Below are 16,162 nucleotides of genomic sequence, written 5' to 3' on the forward strand. Positions count from 1 at the left end.
TGCCTAGTAGAGGCTTAGCATCTTTATAATTTTAAACATTGACTCTGTTCAGTTGAGAATTTCCTGCACCTATCTTCTTTTTAAAAACATTAACATTAAAGGACTGGTAAGTTGGCTGTCTGGTCTCAAATTCAAAAAGGGTTTAATAGCCTAAGAGGTGGATTGTCTTATGAGGAAAGATTGAACAGGCTAGGCTTGTATCTGCTTTTGTTTAGAAGAATAAAGGGAAGCCTAACTGAAGCATAGAAGATCCTGAGGGGATCTGACAGGTAAATTTGGGAAGGATGTTCCCTCTTGCATGCGAATCTAGAATAATGGGTCGTGGTTTAAAAATAAGGGGTTAGCCATTTAAGTTAGAGTTGGTGAGAAATGTTTTCTTACAAAGAGTTGTGAGCCTTTGTAAGTCTCGTGTTCATAGGATGGTGGAGGCCTTTGAACATTTTTGAAGGTAGTGATGGGTAGAATATTAGTAAGCAGGGGATGAAAGGCTATCAGTGATATGCTGGAATATAGAGTGGGATTACAATCAGATCATACATGATGTTACTGAATGACTGAGTAGACATGAGAGGGAGGCAAACAATGGCCTAGTGATATTATTAATCCAGAAACTCAGCTCGTGATCTTGGGACTAGGGTTTGAATCCTGCCATGGCAGATGGTGGAATTTGAATTTAATAAAGTAAAAGACACACTCTGGAATTAATAATCTATTGATGGCCATGAAACCTTTGTTGGGGAAAACTCATTTTTTTAAGGTGACTGTGGGGTAGCAGTGCAACATGCAAGCTGCTCATGCCAGGAGGTCCCCTACTCTGTCAGCTTTACGATTTTATGCTTTCTATGCTTTCTTTTAATGTTTCCATTTATTATTTTGATAAAGTCAATGTAAGGTGTCTTCTCCCAGCCAAGGCCCAGTGACAAGGTGGCTTCCAGCGGCCAGGAATGGCTATACAAGCCTGGTGGTCTTGCTCAGGAGGGGCAGTCTCAGCTTGCAGTGGCTTTCTTGTCCCAGAGGGATTCCATTTTGGCATAGAGGTCACATCTTTGCTTGAGAGGCGGCTGCCAGGTATTCCAGTGGCCCAGCGTGGAGGTCTAGTCCCTCCGGGGAAGTTCTCGTCTTGTTGTTACAGTCACAGCCCAGTGTTCCAGCATACCCCAAAACCAGGAGTCCTTAATTGAACTCTGATGAACTTTTTTTTTCTTATTTATGACTTCTGTCATTATGTTAGGCGCTATGGTATGGTAACTTAAAAATCTTTTCACTGTATTTGATTTGTAAAAATACATGTGACAATAAGTTGCTATTCTATTCTATTCTAAACAAACATCCTTCAGGAAAGCAAATCTGCTATCCTCAATTGGTCTGGCCTGTATCTGATTTCACACCCAAAGCAACGTGGTTGGATCTTAACTGCTCTCTGAAATGTCTGAGCAAGCCACAGAATTCAAAGGTAACTAGGGACATGAAATAAATGTTCGCCAGCCAGTCATGTCCAAATCACACAAGTGAATAATGTTAACTCATATGTTAGTGTGTAACTTCATTGCCTTAAAATGGAGGCTGCATCATCATAAGATCTCCAAGCCTGTTCCTCTTCAAATCCACTAATGCAGTAAAATAAATTACTGGAGAAACTCAGCAGCTCTGTGGAGAGAAAACAGAGTTAATGCTTCGAGTCGAGTGACTCTTCTTCAGAATCTTCCAGACCCTTCTCATCACACATGCCGCCTGACCTGCTGAGTTTCTCCAGCAATTTCTGCTTTTATTTGTTTCAGATCTCCAGCACCCACAGTTTTATTTCCATCTGTACAGAAGACTGACTTCCCAGGAAAGCGATGAGAAACAACTACAGAGAATACTGGAGAAACCCATCGGGGCTGTCAGCATCTGTGGAGAGAGAAACAGAGTTAACATTTCGAGTCTGGTGACCCTTTTTCAGAATTGAGAAGCAACTACTTTTGTGATGTGTTGAAAATCCACCTGTTTAAGGGAATCCTGGTAGGCCTTTGATATATAATTTTGGTTACTAAATTCACCTAACTATATTCCAGACCAACACCGAGATGGATCAAGCACATGCCCTCCGTTATACTGTATATATTTGTGTAAAAGTCAAATATTTTAGGGCTAAATTTATTGGGTCGACTATTACACGGATACTACTTTTGAGGGGCTGAAATTCATGCTACAGTCCAAAATACTGTATCATTAGCAGAAGCCTAATTGATCTCTAAACGAATAAAGAAACAAGCACAATGAATTACAGTCATTACTGGATAAAGACAAGAAAAACAAAAAAATGAAGTAGTAATATTTATAGGTACAAAAAGTGTGAGGTAGAACTATAATATGACTTCAAATCACAATTACATGGTACATCTTAAACATGCAAATACATTCATGTTTCCAATGTATGAAAACTTCCTTCTGCTGATTATAAACTGATGAAACTGTAATGCCTTCTAGTTCAGCAGCAGCTTTTGTGCAATCTTAGTTCTCTGCTGAAGTATTAAAAATTCAGTTCCTTATCATAACATTAGTTTACAGGATAATACCTTGACTCACAAATTTTGATCAGTTATCTATGAAGAACTAGGATTAACTTTTACACGAGATATATGGAAAATTCCAGATTTGTTGGCCAAAAGTAGGGGGTTGACTAGTACATGAGATTGATTTTTACTTGAGTATATAAGGTATTTTATTTAATTTGATTTATTATTGTCACATGTATCTAGGTACAGTGAAAGGTTTAGTTTGCGTGTAGTACAGATAGATCATGGGAAGTTAGGACACTCTGAAAGCTTAGTTCATTTATCAGACCCTTCCAGTATCTCAAATATATGTAAACATAGTCTTGTACAGTGAGAAATGCTTTCATTATTTGTTGAACAGAGTCAAACTCCAATATTTCTGTTTCTTCATGTGCTACTGTACAGAATCGAATTGCTTAAGTGACTATGTATGCATATAACAAAACTTTTATGATTAAGGTATATTTAAAAAATAAAAATGAATTAGTATTACCAATATTCATGAAAAGAGGGCTCAGTGGTCAAACTCATGGATGTGACCATGGAAGTGCTGAATTTGCATTGAAATGTTACAGCAACCAATTGAGGTCTATTCAGAGCTATTCTGTTTAAGGGGAAACCTACCCCAAGCTTGTCAGCGTTTTCAAAGATACTAGCTGCAGGCAAACTTAGTTCATGGCTGGAGATGCAGAGAGTCCACTCAGAAACAGAGTACGGGCCTGGTAATGGGAATCATTGGAAAATGTGTAGCGGTTCCTTTATTAAAAATGTACCTTTTTTGAAACTCATTCATGAGATGTGAGCATGGCGTCACAGAGCCATAGAGCTGTACTACAAGGGAACAGACCCTTTGGAATAACCGTCCATGCTGATCAGATATCTGAAATTAATCTAGTCCCTTTTACCAGCATTTGGCCCACATTCCTCTAAACCCTTCCTATTCATATACCCATGCTGTAATTATACCAGTCTTCACCACATCCTGTGGCAGTTCATTCCATACATGCACTACCACTACATGAAAAAAATTTCCCCTTTAGATCATTTTAAATCTTTCCCCTCTCACTTCAACCTATGCCTTCTCATTTTGGACTCCCCTAACCTGGGGAAAAGACCTTGTCTGTTTACCTTACGCACATCCCTTGTGATTTTATAAACTTCTAAATGTCACCCCGCAGACTCTAATACTCCAAGGAAAATAGCCCCTTTCTATTCAGCCTCTCCCTGTAGCTCAAACCCTCCAGCCCTGGCAACAATCTTGTAAATTTTTTTTCAACTCTTTCAAGTTTCCCAACATCCTTCCTATAGCAGGGAGATGAGAATTGCATGAAGTATTCCAAACTCCTGTACAGTTGCAACATGACCTCCCAACTCCACTCCTTGGTCCATCACCCTATCTGATCAAGATGCTGTTGTACTTTTAGGTAACTTTCTTTGCTGTCCACAGCGCCATCAATTTTGGTGTCAAATTTATTAACCATATGTCCTATGTTCACATCCAAATCATTTATATAAATGATAAAAAGCAGTTGATCCATCATCGATCCTTGTAGCACACAACTGGTCACACCAGGCTTCCAGTCCGAAAAGCAACCTTTCACTACCATCCTCTATCTCCTACTTTGAGCCAGTTCTGTATCCAAATGACTAGTTCTCCCTGAATTCCATCTTGCAAACTTGCTACCATGCAGAACCTTGTTAAATGCCTTACTGAAGTCCATATATAGCACATCAATCACTCTGCCTATATCAGTTCTCCTCGTTACTACTTCAAAAAACTCACTCAAGTTCATGAGACATGATTTCCCACACATGAAGCAATGTTGACTATGCCTAATCAACCTTTGCCTTTCTGAATGTATTAAATCCTGTCCCTCAGGATTCCTTCCAACAACTTGCCCACCTCTGATGTTAGGTTCACCAGTCCATAGTTCCCTGTCTTTTTCTTACCACCTTTCTTTAATAGTGCCTCCAGATTAGCCAACCTTCAATCTTCTGGCACCTCACCTCTGGCTATCGATGATACAAATATCTCTGTAAGGGACCAGCAATCACTTCCCTAGCTTCCCACAAAGTTCTAGGATACACCTGGTTAGGTCCCGGGGATTCAATCACCTTTACGCATTTTTAGATGTCCAGCATCTCCTCCTCTGTGTATAGATATTGCTGGCCAGACCAGCATTTATTGCTCATTCCTAATTGCCTAGAGGGCAGTTAATAGTCAGCCATATTACTGTGGGTATAGAATCGCATGCAGGCTAAACTGGTTAAGAATGACACATTTCTTTCCTTAAAAGGCATTAGTGAACTCGAAGGATTTTTCCTGACAGTCAGCAATGGTTTCATCAGCAGTAGACTGTCCAAATTTTCTTAAAATTCCAGGTTTTTATTGAATTCAAATACCACCATCTGTCAGATTGAGATTTGGACCTGAGTCCCCTGGATGTTACCTCTGAATTAGTAGTTTTGTGATAATACCACTAAGCCATTGCTTTCCCCCACAGTGAAAGCAAGTTACAGGGCTGCATGCACTTCAACAGCCCAGTAAGGTCTGCTCCCACTTGACGTTCAGCCATGGCCATTTGCTTGAAGCACTCACAGTGTTCCCTGGCCAAGATCTCTGTCTCGGGCTTGCACATACCATAGGTGTGACATTGACAGAGTACGGAGCTGAATAACAACAGGTCAGTCTCCTTGCCTGTTTAGTGCTTCGCTCCATGACATGCGGTTTGGCTCTTCCTTGATGCTAACATGTAACGCCAGCCAAGGAGGCTGATAGTAACTGGGTGCTAACGACCTTGCATGATAAGGAAATGTGACATCACAACATCACATCACTTCCTTTTAGTTCAGCACTGAAATCAGTGAGTGTGAAGTAGAGGTTGGCCTCCAAGTAAGTACAAAATGAGTGAGTGTTAACATGAAAAATAAAATGCATCTAGTGCAGATGCATGAGATGATTGTATGTTCCTGTGCAAAAGGCCAGCTGGAAGAACTGCACCAACGTACACACCACTGAGCTTCAAGGGAAAATCTTATCAAGTTGAGGTGCTGTATGCACTGATCTGAGAGTGTGGATGGTCATGTAGTAAGGTTGGTGTTTGCTAATGCTGAGATGCATGGACAAAGAGGTTGGTGGTCATGGTGGTCATGGTGAGTTGAGGCTTTAGTGAGATCCAAATGCATAGAAATAAAGTAGTTGTTATTCAATGATGAGATTCTGAAAGCACTATTTAAGACATGAGGAGAAATGAGGTCAAGAACCAGATTTCTTCATCCACATTACATTTTCTCATTTTCCTTACGATTACTTGAACAAGGAGGGGGAAATTTCCATATGCATCTTTTTTTGAGCTTTCTACACCTCTCTTATTCTTTGGCTCAAGCCAGGTTCGATTGTTACTTGCAAACAAAGGCAAACAAAACCTTGAGGCCCTTCTGGGAGTCCAATGGATTAATAGGTTCAGCCAGAACTGTCAAGCAATGTTGGAAGTTAATTGTGTCCAGTACACACAAAGCTATGTGCAACAACACAAAAAAAAACTGTGTGGGAATTTTTCTCAAAAGATCTAACATCATAATGGATTAACTTCACTGCAGGACATTGTGTGGGAAGTAAAATATTATTAGATGCAAGTAGTTGTAAAATCTTCCATAATTTTTAAAAAGCTTCTCTAATAAAAACAAATCAAACTCAGAAGATAAGCTGGTCTTTTCTCAATGTAAAATCCTTAGGAATTGAAAAGAAGAAGCATTTTTTGTCTGATCAACTTTGAAGGAATGCATTTCATGCTCTCATCAAGGTAAGCAGCAATCTCAATTAAAAATAAACAAATGTTTCAAAAACGTTTTTGCATTTTTACAAATGCATTCTTCTTTAGAATTAAGTCACATAAGTAAACTTTAAAATTTGAAATTATCAAGCTGTATATATGTATGAGCCTTTTTTAAACACAGAATAAAAGTCACTGGCATACACATCTTAATATTATAACTAAGATTTTATTGTGACCAACAGAGGAACTTTTAGTTTTACCAGTTAATAAGTTAGTTAAATGGAAAACTCCCAGTTTAATTTTCAATTTATGTTTATCCAAAATTTAGTAAAAGCCTCAGCAGCAAGAGTATTTTGAATAATTTCAGTTTGGTTTCTGCCAAATATCTCAGGATTTCAGAGTAAAGTTTAAAAGGGCAATATTAACTTTAGGCAGCATCCAGGGAACAGGAGAATCGACGTTTCTCCTGTTCCCTGGATGCTGCCTGACCTGCTGCGCTTTTCCAGCAACACATTTCCAGCTCTGATCTCCAGCATCTGCAGACCTCACTTTCTCCTCAATATTAACTTTAAGCAATTATATATGCTGTTATTAATACTGTTTCAAACAAAGGAATTACACAGTCACATAGATACATAAACACTTTAGACAAGTTTCTGCTTTCAATGTTAAGAACCAGGTGACAAGTTAATGAAGATCTTATTTTCTGCATGTATACACTAAATACTAACAAGCCTCCTTACAGGTTTTCGAAGTTATCTCTTTTCAGTCATTTTCTCTCAAAATTGTTTTTCACTTAAATCTTTTTAAATGTCAGCAATTAAATAAACATCAAACATAAGAAAATACTTGAATACAGACAGGAAAGAGTTAACAAATTTGCTTTACAAAAGGAAAAGCCTTGGTATAGAAGACAGAGCAAAGTAGTCTGTCTGTGTGCTACTTGCAGGACAACAGAAGCCTCAGAACGTGAATTGGATTGCTCTGGCCCTAAGTATCTTTGCCTGAGAAAATCCTTGTAGGTAAGCCAACATAGTGTGGCGTTCTTTACTGGACCCAAGCTATTCTAAAATCTATGTCTTGGTATGGGCTATAATTTTCTCTTCTTTTTAACGTTATGAATTGAATGTATTTTATCTAATCTTTAGTGCTTGCCAGTTCTAAGAATTTATGGATGTGTTTCCAACTAGAATCAACCTAATTTCAAAAATTTGTTTTTACCTCTTAGTTTTGGTTTGAACAAAACATGATCATAAAGGGTAATACCAGAAAGCTTCAGCTACTCAATTCAAAAATGTCTATTTCATGAGAAAGAATTAGTGTAGGAATTTATTAGCGAATTGGTTAAGTAAAAATAATAATCATGTGTCTATACAAATAAAACTCAATTTTAATCCATGTACTATCTGCCTGTGATGAACATCCCTTATCTTCTTTCTGCACAGAAATAACTTCATAGCAGAAACGAATCACACTGCTCAACACATGTAGCTGGCATGTCTGACGTTCCCTTACATCTGCAACAATAAAGCTAACTCTATTCTAATTCTAATCCTAATATGCAACCCCATTCTCTCAGCATATTTTCTGTTTAACCACCAGGCCACACAGCTTCCCTGTCCCAAGGTACATCCCATCTAAACACTCTTGAAGTGGAGCCATCCTGTCTCCAGTGCCCACTGGAGATCCATAGCTTGTCACTGTCCAGTGAGGGAATATCCATTCAGGCAAGCAAACAGATAAATTAAAATGTAAATATGAGCTTTTCATTACAGAAAGGGCAAAAGAACAGAAATGAAGCTATTAGAAGCTGAATGCCACCCTCACAATGCCAACCAGGTTTCAGCATCATGACCAAAAACATGTTACAGTCAACCGTTGTGGCTGCATCCAGCTCTCTTTCTCTGATTGGAACCCGGTGTCAGTAAGGTTCTGTCTGGTCTGTTTGCATCTGGCTCTTTTATGGATAACATTGGCTTCTTCCACCACTATGTCCTTATCTTCCTCTTTGGAACAGAGCTCCTATTCCCCTAGTTCCCCTGCTCCCAGCACCTCAGCTGGCTGCCTGCTTGAATTGTGCAGGGTACAGCACACCAGGATGATGTATAGCACTCTGTCCAGAATATAGTTGAAGGTCATCCCAGTCCAGTCATTGCAGAACACTGGTCCAATGGTAGTGGCAAATCATTGATATTTGCTTACAAAATCAGTTGTGGGCAGCACGGTGGCACAGTGGTTAGCACTGTTGCCTCACAGCGCCAGAAACCCGGGTTCAATTCCCGCCTCAAGTGACTGATTGTGTGGAGTTTGCACGTTCTCCCCGTGTCTGCGTGGGTTTCCTCCGGGTGCTCTGGTTTCCTCCCACAGTCCAAAGATGTGCAGGTCAGGTGAATTGGCCATGCTAAATTGCCCGTGGTGTTAGGTAAGGGGTAAATGTAGGGGTATGGGTGGATTGCGCTTCGGTTGGTCGGTGTTGACCTTTTTGGGCCAAAGGGCCTGTTTCCACACTGTAATATAATCTAATCTAATCTAAACAGAACCACGACTTCAAGAGACCCATATTGTTCTCGAACATGGCCTGTGTTAAGACATGGGTGGTAGTACATCTGTGCTTTGCACCAATCAGGCCCTTGTACAATGGTGCCATAAGCCATGGTCACAATGGAGTAGTCTTTGTGCCTCAGTAACCAGCCTTACTCAGATCCTGAACCCTCAAACATACTGGGTACATGAGAGTGCTCCAGGATGTAGGAATCGTGGCAGCTGCCATGGCAGTGGGCACACACTTCTAGGATGTATGATCATAGATCTCCTGAACATGAATTAAATGGAACCCCTTCCTGTTCATGAATTCCCTCTCAGTGCAATGTGTGTGGAATTGACAGCACCATGCACCTTATGGAACTCAGCTCTACGTTGGAATTCTGTTTCCCTGGGAAAGCGCAAATGTTGTCTTGGGAGATTGAAACAAATCTGTGAGACATTACCACAGCATGTATATGGCTGGTTCAGTTCAATTTCTGGTCAATGATCACCTCCCTAGGATGTTGAATTTAACAATGGTGTTTTTATTGATTCTCAAAGACAGTGATTGGATTATTTGTTGTTGGAGATGGCCATTGTCTGGACATGGCTGATGAGAATGTTGCTTATCATATGTAGTAGTGCTCCTAATCAAATATGCAACTGTTAAAAATGATGTTTGATCAGGATGTAGACTCTGTTTGGGTGCAGATGAGGAATATTAGGGAAATAAATCAATAATGAAAGTGGCCTATAGAAGCTAAATATTGGCTAATGTTACAGAAAGGAGCAGACAAGAAATTAAATGGAATGTGTTTGTGATAACACAATGGCAGTAATGAAGGTTTTTGTCTACATTTAAAGTGAAACAGCCTGACTGGTAATAATATATTTAATAAACAGTCAAATGCTTTCAAAATAGTTTCTCAGTTCTTTACATTTTGGAACCAACCAGAGAGCAGAGATTTGTAAAGATTTAATATTATGTAATGTAATAGGATGGCCACAGAGAGACGGCATCTCTAGGTACAACAACCACAGTATGATTTAATTTTACAAAAGGTTTGTAAGGGAGAATAGTCAGCCTAGAAACAGTATTTCAAAGTTGAGTAAAGAAAGATAACTATATGCAATTGAAAACTGACTTAACTGAAGTGAACTGGGTTATTTGGATAGGGGTTACATCAGTGAAGAAGCAGAGGGAAGATATTTTAAAGGCATATTTCAGAACATGGGGAAAAAGAGTATTCATAATGTAGTTAACTAAAGAAGGATATTAAGGAAATCATCAAAATTAAGGAAAAAGTATATAAGTCTGTGGAAAAATAAATGGCTGAATCTGTATCCAAAGAAAGGCTGAGAATGATTAAAAGATTATTCAGGTGAAATAAATTAAGACATGAGAGGAGGCTAGAAATGTAAAACCAGATAGCAAGAATTTCTATGTGTATCTACAATGGAAAAGATTAAGTAAGTGTTGAACCTCAAGAAGGTGAGAATGGGGAGTTAGTAAATAAAATATAGATGGCAGGTCTAATGAATAGACAGGAGAAAGTGAGGACTGCAGATGCTGGCGATCAGAGCTGAAAATGTGTTGCTGAAAAAGCGCAGCAGGTCAGGCAGCATCCAAGGAGCAGGAGAATCAACGTTTCGGGCATGAGCCCTTCTTCAGGAATGGTACTGGTTGGTACAGCAGGAAAGGAAGAAGCGGAGGGCTTTGAGTCCTTCATGATGGGGGATGGATGTCCATGGTGAAGATAAGGCGTTGGGGGCCGGGGAAGCGAAAATCATGAAGGAGGTGGAGGGCATGGGTGGTGTCCCGAATGTAGGTGGGGAGTTCTTGAACTAAGAGAACAGGACCGTGTTGAGGTATGCAGAGATGAGTTCGGTGGGGCAGGAGCCGGCTGAGACAATGGGTCGGCCGGGGAAGTCAGGTTTGTGGATTTTGGGCAGGAGGTAGAAACGGGCGGTGCGGGGTTGTGGGACGATGAGGTTGGAGGCGGTGGATGGGAGATCCCCTGAGGTGATGAGGTTATGGATGGTCTGGGAGATGATGGTTTGGTGGTGGGAGGTGGGGTCACGGTCAAGGGGACAGTAGGAGGAGGTGTCCGCGAGCTGGCGTTTAGCCTCAGCGGTGTAAAGGTCGGTGTGCCAAACTACTACCGCGCCTCTCTTGTCTGCCGGTTTGATAGTGAGGTTGGGGTTGGAACGGAGGGAGTGGAGGGCTGCATGTTCCGAGGGTGAGAGGTTGGAATGGGTGAGAGGGGTGGAGAGGTTGAGGCGGTTAATGTCGCAGCGGCAGTTGGCTATGAAGAGATCGAGGGCAGGTAAGAGGTCAGCATGGGGTGTCCAGGTGGATGGGATGTGTTGGAGTTGGGAGAAGGGGTCGTCAGAGGGTGGGCGAGAGTCCTAGTTGAAGAAGTAGGCGCGGAGGCGAAGGCAGGGGAAGAATTGTTCGATGTCTCGCCGCGTGTTGAACTCGTTAATCCAAGAGTGTAGGGGGATGAAGGTGAGGCCTCTGCCGAGGACTGATCTTTCACCCTCAGAGAGGGGTAGTTCTGGAGGGATGGTGAAAACACGGCAGTGCTGGGAGCTTGGACCTGGTGTGGGGCTGGAGCTGGGACCTGGTGTGGGGCTGGAGCTGGGAGTGGGGGTTGAGGTTAGGCGTGGGGGTGAGAATCGGGTCAGGGACGGAGATCGGGGCGGGGGTGGGGTTTGGCGTGGTGACGGAGATCGGCGTTGGGGCAGAGTTAGGCGTGTGAACGGAGATCGGCTTGGGGGTGGGGTTAGGTGTGCGGATGGAGATCGGCGTGGGAGCAGGGTTAGGCGTGCAGACGGAGATCAGCGTGGGGGTGGGGTTAGGCGTGGTGACGGAGATTGGCGTGGGGGCGGAGACGCATGCGGCTTGGTCGTTGTGCAGGTGAGTGATGTCACTGGGGGCGGAAGTGGCAGCGGTGACGGCAACCCAGTGGGCGGAAGTGGCTGTGGCGACAGCAGAAACGGTGTTGTTCCCGATAGCCGTGGACTCTGCGGAGGCCGCGAATCTGTCGGCGATGGTCTTCCTAGTGATCATGGAGGTGGTTGTCTGGGCGGCAATCGCGGAGGCTGCAAGGTCGGTGGGGGCGGAAGTGACGTCATGGTTCGTGGCGGGGGTTGCAGCCACGGGCGCTGCAGCGGCCACGTGGTTAATGGCGCCTGAGTGATTTTGGAGGCCGATGGAAGATTCTGGAACAGTTGAGGAACCAAGAGTGTGGGGGTAAGTACATGAAAGTTTTTGGTACTTACTGTCTTTAATTTCCGATATGGCTAGGAAGAACTGTTTGTTTAGTGTATGGATTCTTCTGAGGATGAAGAACAGTAGAGGTCCTTTGCAGGTCTGTGAGAGTGTTGTCCTGAGCTGGGGTAGGGCTGATTACAGGGAATGCAGGCAGCGGCGCATGGCTGCAAGCGTGGATCGGAGGATCCGGAGGAAGGTCTGTTGCTGGAGGCTTCGGATTTGTTGTAGGCACTGGTTGTCCTGGTTGGGTCCAAATTTTGTCGATCTGAACGTAGTTTGGAGTCCGTGCGGGGTCAGTTGGTTCCGTAGGCAGGTGCTGAGGAAGGAGATGTGGCTGTGGTAGCAACTCTGTTTGAGAACGTGGCTGAAAAGCTTCTGGGCAGAGGAGATGATCTGGGGTGTGCAGTGAGAGAGGGACTCACTGAAATCCTTGTAGAGGGAGGAAGAGAGCTTCTTCAAGGAAGGCATCCTTGCAAGAGGATTCGCAGTCGGTTAAAATCTTCTAGGAGAAAGTGAGGACTGCAGATGCTGGAGATCAGAGCTGAAAATGTGTTGCTGGAAAAACGCAGCGGATCAGGCAGCATCCAAGGAGCAGGAGAATCGACGTTTCGGCCATGAGCCCTTCTTCAGGAATAGATAGTTTGCTTCTGTCTAATATATAGGATACAAAAAGCATCTTGGCAATACATTTACATCAAGAAGTTGAAGGAAGACAGAAACACAGTGAGATTGTGATCAATAGGAAAGCAGTATTGAACAAACTGATAGAGGTGATGACTGACAAGTCTTGGAGACTTGGTAGACTGTGTCCTAGGTTCTTAAAAGAGAATGTAATGTGGTAGTTGGTCAGTTTGTGCTAATTTTCCAAAGTGCATAAGATTCTGCAGAGGGTCCCCCAGACTGAAAATACTAAATATAACTTCTTTAAGAATAACGGGAGGCAAAAAACAGGAAACTATAGGCAGTTAGCATGATGTCTGCCACGAGGAGATGGAACTGATCACTAAGGAGGTTAAAACTGGGTACTTGGAAAAACTCAAAGAAATCCGGAAGTGTCACCTTTTACAAAAGGAAAATTGAGTGTAACCAATTTATTGGAAATCTTTAAATAAGTAACATGTACTTTGGATAAAGTGCCATCGTTGATATGTTGTATTTGGATTTGCAGAAGGAATTTGACAAATGTCCACATATAAGATTATTATTGAAAGTAGGAGCTCATGTGTCTTACTACAAGGCAAATGCATGGAGTCACTGTGAACAGACTGAGAGGGGTGTGTAACAAGTCTGTATCACCATGAAGCAGAATGAGAGAGGTGTGCAAGAAGTCAGTATCTGTGATGCAGAAGTTTTGTTGAGATTTGTCCTGAACAACTCTGTGAGGCAGGGTTGTGCTATATGGTCTGGCCTTCGGGACGTACACCAAAACAAAACATCGACTGCACCTATCAACTATCAACTTGACGAAGGATGCTCTTTGTTCTGTCCAAAACTTGCTAATCTTCCAGAACAAGGAATTGATGTTGATCAACAAGTGTTACAGACTGGCACAGTCCATGGACCAGGACTATGTGCTGAGGGATCCACTACATCTTGGGCCTTATGCTGCCAAAGCGAAGTAGGGAACGGCTTCTGTCTGAGGTCTTTCTGTGGAAATCAAATTGAGATCCGTTCAGGTATTGGACCTTTCCGGTGCCTCAAATACATGCAAACATAAGAGTTGCCTTTAGTTTGTTTGGATAGAGTCAAACTCCAATGTTTGTTTGTTTCCTTGATATGCTACTGTAGAGAACTGAACTGCATTTGTTTCTACGTATGTGTATAAAAGATCTTTTTGTGAATACAGTGTATTTTTGAAATAAAAATTGTGAAGCAGACTGTGCAACAGGGGAAGAGTGTGCAGCAGGTCAGCGTCGCTGTGAAGCAGACCGGGAGATTACTGCGTGAGAAGGGCAGTGGTGGTGAGACAGGTATTGGGTATCCAGAATTTAACTTTGGAGTGACCTTCTACCCTTCTTGTTCAACCAGTATGAGGTTCTTGCTATGCATGTGGACAAAGGCACAGAGTGCAGGTAGAATGAGCAAACTGCAGTACTGTGTTGGGGTGAGGGGCAGGGAGATAGAGAAGTGAAATATAAGACTAATATTGGATAGCATAGTTCGGGGAATTAATACTGCTGTCTGCAGCCAAGGCAGAGAGTCTTAAAGGTTGCATTGCTACCTGATAGCACATTGAAGGACATTTCCTCTGGGTTGGTGATGAACTTGTAAAGGGAGAGAAAGAATACCAGCACCACAGTCCATGCAGGTACCAATGACACAGTAAGGACTGGGAAGGAGGATCTGCTGAGGGATTATGAACAACTCAAAGCTGAATTAAAATAGCATTACCATAAAGCTAAGAATCTCAGAATTACTACCTGAGTATAAATTAGCATAAAGCAAATCAGATTAGCAAAGTAAATGTGTTGCTCAAAAGTTTGTATGAAAGAAATGTGTATCAATTTATGGGGCATTGACACTAGTTCTGGCAAACGAGAGAGCTGTTCGGTTGGGATGGCCTTCGATTAAAACATGCTGGCATCAATGTTTTGTGACTCAGATAACTTGGGTTAAGCACTTAAAGCGATAGATTTTGGAAATATTGAAAAGTTGAGGCCAATGAGTAGCTGATGTTGAAAAGGAGTTGAGGCCTGGGGGAGATGAGCATGATCTTGGGGAATAGTTGTGCAAAATTAATGTCCAAGTAAGTTACTGCTGCTCCTATTGCTTATGTTCCTATGACGTGGGAGTAATGGAGCATGGATTGAAGAGTGGCTTGCTATCAAAAAATAGAGACTGTGCATAAATGGGTCTTATTCAGATTAGCAGGATCTGATGAGTTTTATGCTGGTTTCCAACTTTTTGTAATTTATGTGAGTTGACGAAATCAAAGGCACAATGGCTAGATTTGCAGATGGGAAATCAGAGTTGAGAAAGTACATTGTGAAAATGACACTGTAAAGATACAAATTAACTTCACGTTAAATCAGCTGGCAAAGGTCTAGCAGGTGGAATATAGTGTGGATGAAATAAATCAAATATAGCTCTTTATTTCTCTTCTCCAGAGGCTGTTTGCCTTGTCCCAGAATATGGGTCAAATAAGCCACTTTTATGCTGGCAATTTTATTTTTAGCTAAACATATAACCAAACTGGCTCCTCCTAGCTAATTGGAAAGTTTAATCAAATGATGAAAATGCTCACCTGAAGTTTGGCTAAACACAACTAAGAGACAAACGTAAAGCACATGGCTACATTATCCCACATTAACTTAATTAATTAGTTGTTGGAAATGTTGCTCGTGTAACTGGAGCAGACGGTCCCAGTGAAACTGAAGTAGACGGTCTCAGTATAACAGGAGCAGAGGGTCTCAGTGTAACTGGACCAGAGAGTCGCCATTAAACTGGACCAGAGAGTCTCCATTAAAGTACAACAGACAGTCACAGTGTAACTGGAGCAGAGAGTCTCCATTAAACTGGATCAGACAGTCTCAGTGTAACTGGAGCTGAGGATCTCCAAGAAACTGGAGCAGACAGTTTCAGTGTAACTGGAGCCGAAAGTCCCAGTGGATGTGGAGCAGATGAGATGAAGCAGACGGTTTTAGTGTAACTGGTGCAGACTGTCTCAGTGTAACTGGAGCAGAGAGTCTCAATGTAACTGGAGCAGAGGGTCTCAGTGTAACTGGAGCAGAGGGTCTCAGTGAAACTGGAGCAAAGGGTCTCAGTGTAACTGAAGCAGAGAGTCCCAGTGTAGCTGAAGCAGAGGGTCTCAGTGTAACTGAAGCAGAGAGTCCCAGTGTAACTGGAGCAGAGGGTCTCAGTGTAACTGGAGCAGAGGGTCTCAGTGAAACTGGAGCAAAGGGTCTCAGTGTAGCTGAAGCAGAGGGTCTCAGTGTAACTGGAGCAGACGGTCTCAGTGTAACAGGAGCAGAGATTCTCAGTGTAACTGAAGCAGATGGTCTCAGTGTAACTGGAACTGAGTGTCTCAGTGTAACAGGAGCAGAGGGTCG

The 16,162-nt window shown here is 42.4% G+C and overlaps 1 protein-coding gene across 3 annotated transcripts in view; it reads left to right on the top strand.

Annotated features, from left to right (window-relative positions):
* Window positions 1-1,872: 1,872 nt before the first annotated feature.
* Window positions 1,873-16,162, top strand: part of LOC122557082 (sodium- and chloride-dependent neutral and basic amino acid transporter B(0+)-like) — a 63,639-nt gene continuing 49,349 nt past the window's right edge. Inside the window, exons 1-2 of one of the 3 annotated variants that reach the window (XM_087992218.1) lie at window positions 1,873-2,001; window positions 6,273-6,340. The gene's annotated coding sequence lies outside the window, so the exon portion shown is untranslated. Of the gene's footprint in view, window positions 2,002-6,272; window positions 6,341-7,015; window positions 7,336-16,162 lie in introns of those variants that run through there. The other 2 variants (XM_043704373.2, XM_087992223.1) reach the window with 2 other exon arrangements.

The sequence above is a fragment of the Chiloscyllium plagiosum genome, unplaced genomic scaffold (assembly GCF_037043375.1).
Source record: "Chiloscyllium plagiosum isolate Xiang-an unplaced genomic scaffold, Cpla_swu_hap1 HiC_scaffold_11, whole genome shotgun sequence".
Taxonomy (NCBI): Eukaryota; Metazoa; Chordata; class Chondrichthyes; order Orectolobiformes; family Hemiscylliidae; genus Chiloscyllium; species Chiloscyllium plagiosum.